Consider the following 6,193-nt stretch of genomic DNA (forward strand, 5'->3'; position numbering starts at 1 on the left):
TTTAAGTATCATCCCTTACTATTAAATTGGTCCTGTGCCCTCTATGTAAACCTGTAAACATATATACACACATTCACATATATATTCCTACACCCTCTGATATAGACATATATATATATATTCCCTTCAACTATTCTCATATTGAGAAAAGTTTCATCAATTACAATTATTGTTTTTCCATGTAGGGATGTTAATAGTTCAACTTTGATAAGTGGCTTATGATTTCTTTTCCCTGTTTACCTTCTCATGCTTCTCTTGCTTCTTGTAACTGAATGTCAAATTTTCTGTTCATCTCTGGTTTTTCATCAAGAATGCTTGAAAGTTCTCTATTCCCCTAAATGATGATATTTTCCCCTGAAACATGATACTCAGTTTTGCTGGGTAGGTGGTTTTTGGTTTTAATCCCAGCTCCTTTGCCCTCCAGAATATCATATTCCAAGCCCTTTGATCCCTCAGTATAGAAGCTGTCAGATCCTGAGTTATCCTGGTTGTGTTTCCACAATATTCAAATTGTTTCTTCCTGGCTGCTCATAATATTCTCTCCTTGATCTGGGAATTCCGGAACCTGGCTATAATATTCCTAGGAATTTTCTTTTTGGGATCTTTTTCAGAAGGTGATCGGTAGATTCTTTCAACCTCTATTTTGCCTTCTGGTTCTGGTTCTAAAACATAAAGGCAGTTTTCCTTGAGAATTTCTTGGAGGATTATTTCTAGGTTCTTTCTTCGATCATGGCTTTCAGGTAGTCCAATAATTTTTAAATTATCTCTCCTGGATCTGTTTTCCAGGTCAGTGGTTTTTCCCATGAGATATTTCACATTGCCTTCTATTCTTTCATTTGTTTGGATCTGTTTAACAGCATCTTGATTTCTCATAAAGTCATTAGCTTCCATTTGCTCCAATCTAATTCTGAAGCAATGATTCTCCTCAGTGAGCTTTTGAGCTTCTTTTTCTATCTGGCAAATTTGGCTTTTTAAGGCATTCTTCTCCTCATTGACTTTTTGAGCCTCTTTTGCCATTTCAGTTAGTCTATTTTTTAAGGTATGATCTTCCTCAGTCAGGCTGTTGACTTTCATTTCATAATTTTCTTGCATCGTTCTTATTTCTCTTCCCAATTTTTCCTCCACTTCTCTTATCTGCTTCTCAAGGTCCTCTATGGCCTGTAACCAGCTTGTATTTTCCTTTGAAGCTTTTGGTGCAGGAGTTCTGACTTCACTGTCTTCCTCCTGTTCCATGCTTTGATCCTTTTTGTCCCCAAAATAGGTGTCTAATGTTGGATTCTTCTGTTTGCTTTGCTTCCTTTGCCTGGTCATGTTGCCACTCAATCACTTGACTTTTGGGCTTTTTGCCACAGTAGGATTCTGCCACCAGATAGGGAAGCTTCCATCCCAAACGCTGGGGTTTTCTCTGCTGCCGGAGGTGTCAGTTGGGTGCCCTCTCTGAAGCCCCCACACACTCTGGCAAGTTGGTCACACACCCCAGGATATCCACCCTAGACCACAATCCAGATACAAGCAGCTTAAAGCAAGAGCGATTACCCCTCAGACTGGTCGCTTGGTCCCCCTACACTCGGCAGGCCAGGAGCTGAAGCGGCCACATGGTGCTGGCCAGCTGTGCCGGCATCTCAGAGGCTTCTCGCCCTGGGGGCAAAAACCATTGCACTCCCACTTACTGGGTCCCAAAGTCCAGATTGCACTGACCTCTCACTTTGTCCTTAGCATCTATGTGTTGATAATTATGGATCACCACACCTGCTGGTGATCTGGAGTCCCTCCAGCTGGTGGCTGGTCAGGCCCGCCCTGGGGCTAAAACCTCTCAGCTCCCAGAGCGCTGCACTGGCCGATTCCTGCCGGCCTGCCTGGCTGTCCTCAGTGGGAGGTTAGCTTCTCTGTGTCATTTTGTGGGTTCTGTAGCTCCAAAGTTTGTTCAGAGTCCCATTTCACATGGACTGGAGGTGGTGAGAACCGGAGGAGGTCCTGTTTCTACTCCGCCATCTTGACTCCCTAGAGCAGCATTCTTCATCTCAGACAGCAGTAAAAATAATGAAGGTTAAATGAGACAAGTAAGGAAACTATATTATATTTAAAGGTTTGTAATAATGAAACATTTAATATGTATGGATCTGTATATATGTGTGTGAATATATATGGTTATATGTTTTTTATTTATGTGTGTTACACACATATAAATATATATTCATTGAATGATATAATGTGAAAGGACTTTAAAGGAAATACCAACTGGATTACTGCAAGACTTAGATAATAGAACAGTAATTATAAGGGACTTAAATATGTATTTCTCAGATTTGGTTCTAACATACAAACAGGAAAAAGTTATGGTTTTGAATACAATATTTTTAAAAATTAGATGTGATTGGGGCGGCTAGATGGCACAGTGAATAGAGCACCAGCCCTGGAGTCAGGAGGACCTGAGTTCAAATCCAGCCTCAGACACTTAACACAAAAACTGGCCGTGTGACCCTGGGCAAGTCACTTAACCCCAATTGCCCTCCAAAAAGAAAAAAAAAATTAGATGGATAAACTTTTAGCAATTATTAAATGGCATATCTAGTTTTCAGAAAGTATGGCATCTGTACAAAAATATTAACAATATGCTAGTATAAAAAGAATTCCTTACCTATATTATAAATCTAGAAGTGGCAATGGGAAGCCAGAAGTATTCCAACTCCACCTCAACCAGTGAGCTGAGGTAAATGAGTGAAAGTACAGTCAGGACTGGAAAGGGTGGCAAAGGAGGCTGTGTCATCAGCGGGGAACCAGATTTCAATAATAGCTAACAGGAACAGTAGAGGAAAATATATAGGAAAAGGGAATTTTGTTGCTTATGGAAAAGGCATTCCAGAGGGCATAGTTGAAGAGGTAAGTTATGTTTGGTTGACACTTTAGGATGGGAGGGTTGAGGGAACAGGAATAAAGAATCAGGTGGTAGGGTTGAGATAAGGACCTATAGGGGTTCAGAATCACTAGGATATAGACAGTATGACCAGGTGTAAGAAAGTCCATTATTGAGTGGAAGGTACCACTCCTCTTCCCAAAGAAGGCTGAAGACCAAGCTGGATATAAATGTAGCATGAAATGGAAGGCACATGGTCAGATGGTCACATAGCCCATTTCACTTCTCTTCTTCCCTCCTAAGGCTAGAGATTAAACAGAAAATGATGTAACAAGAGATTGAAGTCAAACCTGTACAGCAGGACAAAAAGACTCACTTCCCACTGACTTTCCCCTTCCTCTTCCCTCAAGGGAAAGAAGCAGCAGGAGATGGAAGGCCTAAGGTGGGTTCTCTGATGGGTGGGAAAACAAATAGAGGCTATTTACTTTAATAGATTTCACACAAAAATGCCTGTCACCACCTATACAAAGAATGAATCAAAAAATGACATTGCCAGCAAGCAAAACCTCGTGTAGAATTACCAGCAACCTTTCCTCAAAGTGAGAGAAATCTCCACTCACATAAAAAGACTGGACTGAACACAAAGGCAGTGCTTTTCTTGTCTACAATTTCATCTCTGGAGATTTCTAGGGTATAGAGACAACTCAGAGAGCTTGAATCCAAACTTCACAGAACAAATACCTTAAAAAAAGGATTTGTTCTGTAAAACTTGGACTTAGTCAAGAAGCTGCACCCAAGGACCTAGAAGGACACACGTGGCCTCAAGGCCACAGGTTCCTCACCCCTAGTCAAGCCCCTTCACCAAGTTCAGGTTCAGAGAGTTAGACCTAGAGCTATAAAAAAGTTGATGATTGGAGAAGCTAGGTGGCACAGTGAATAGAGCACTGGCCCTGGAGTTAGGAGGACCTGAGTTCAAATCTGGCCTTAGACATTGAGCAAAAAACTAGCTGTGTGACCTTGGGCAAGTCACTTAACCCCAAGTGCCTTACCTTCCCCTCTCAAAAAAAAAGTTGATGATCATTCCATACCACTAGCCAGCTCATATATAAAAGAATAAAGGCAGGAAAGTCACAAAAGAACTAGTCCCATCCAACCTGTGAGCAGACTAACTTATGATGTTACAAGTAAAGTAGAAGTGGGCACACCTGCAGTCAGCCAAGAATACTAAATGCCCAGATAATGTTTACTTTGTGCATCATTGCTCATATGTCTATTGTCATGCACACTGTATGTGGATACTGCATGTTTGGGATATGCTTCTATTTTATTATTATATTCTTATGCTTATCTACTCATGTATTTATGTCACTAGGATAGTAAATCTTGAAAACCTTAAGATACCATATAAATGCTAGCCATTAGTAGTAGCAATATAGCAACAGTTATCTGGTAGCTATGTGCCCCTTTATTCTTTGATTTTTTGTGAGTATGCTAATGCTGGTGCTTTTGTTTATTCCTTCATAGGTCCGCTGATATTTGGATAGCTGGCTTTGGTTTGTTTTTGACTGCTTGTGATGACTGCTTATGTGTTATGGGTGTGTAGGTACTCCTAGGAGAGGAGAAAGGAGGAACGACAAAAAAAAAAAAACAAAGAAACAACCACCAAAAACTAGGTTTCCTGTCTTGGCCCATACACAGTTTTTCCAACTACATGGCATTCTCCCCATAGGGATTTTGGAGCTGGGATCAGAAGTCACCCTCTCTTTTTCAAGAAAGAAATCAAATCAACTTGACTTGGTGCCTGGAAACTTCTGAGCCCTTCAGGACTGGGGTATGTTATCTCCTTTCTGTTCCACTAGAGCTCCCTTCTGTGTTTTGGGCACAAGCCTACCATACACATGCAAATATGTCCAGAGCAAGTTTAATCATTGAGTTATTTGTAAAGAAAATGAAGCTTCCCATCTTAGGAAAGCTGAATCCCCATCCTAATACCAAAGCACGTGAAACGGTACATGGAGACGAGGGGATTAGCGCAGACTGGGAGGTCATCCCCTCTTACCCTCTTGTGAGGAACCAACTGTCCTAGAAGAAAACCCTACCATGGACTCTCAGCGCATGATGCCACCCAGCTGGGGTCTGGTTTCAAATCAACGAATGCTGACCAGCAGTCAGTATAGAAGATGTTGGTCCCTGTCCTCAAGGCTCTCTCACATGCCAGCCATGAAAGTCCAGAGCTCAAAAAAATAGGAAGGACTTGCCAGGAACTAGATTGGATGAGCCGAACTCCAACTGTTTTTGCCTCTTATAATGGTTGGAGCCATCAGTAAAATAGGCAAAATTATGTTGCTTAGGAGCCAGGCCCTTATATATAAAGGCCTGTTGAGCTAGGGAGGAGGCAGGGTTCTACAATCTACCCTAGAGACTTCAGTCTGTCACATAATAGTTGCATGTTTATGAAAGGCACTGAGACCAGAGGGAGCGCGTAAAACCACCCAAGGGAGACTTTTAACTTGTCATTTTCATTTAATGATAGAAGCCTCCTGTGCTCTGCCCACATTATTAGCAGGACCAGATTGCATCAGCCAACTCATAATTGGTGACTCTGGACAAAGAGCAATTTTGTGATACCGTGTCACTTGCTGAGTAGCAACAAGGACCCAGGGACAAATAAGCAATTGCTTTTCCAAAGTGTGGGGTCCTTTTAGGGAAGTAGGAGTTCCTAATTATCACTCATTCTGACCACTTCTTGGTGCCAGTCTCAGGCTCCACTAAGCCTGTCTTTAAGAACAGCACTTTGGGGTGGCTAGATGGAGCAGTGAATAGAACACCAGCCCTGGAGTCAGGAGGACCTGAGTTCAAATCCAACCTCAGACACTTGACACTTGCTAGTCTTGTGACCTTGGGCAAGTCACTTAACCCCAATTGCCCTGCCTTCCCCCTTCCAAAAAAAAAAAAACCCAGCGCTTAGCATAGTGCCTGTCACACAGTAGGCACTTAATAAATGTTTATTGATTATTGAACATAGATTTCCAGAAACATGGGTCTGCTGGCCAACAAGAGACTGCTGGATAGCCTGCTTTTCCACACAAGTTCTTCTAGGTCCAGCTTGAAAGAAGTAAACTTGAGGGTAAATTAGTAAATGCTGGGAAAAGTGAATTTTCCAAAAATCTAGAGAGTCTCTGTGCCATCTTCTTAGATGGCAGAGAAGTGAGTATCAGTAGTTTGTTCTCTAGACTATGCCTTGAATCCTCTGGGTTTTTCCTGTTCACTTTATTACCCAAAACCCTGATGAGGGGGCTGGACCTTCGATTTTCTTTTTTTTTTTTCCATTTTATACTT

This window comes from Petaurus breviceps, unplaced genomic scaffold (assembly GCF_028583685.1).
Source record: "Petaurus breviceps papuanus isolate PSGF00001 unplaced genomic scaffold, PetGlider_PUasm1.0 78, whole genome shotgun sequence".
NCBI lineage: Eukaryota > Metazoa > Chordata > Mammalia > Diprotodontia > Petauridae > Petaurus > Petaurus breviceps.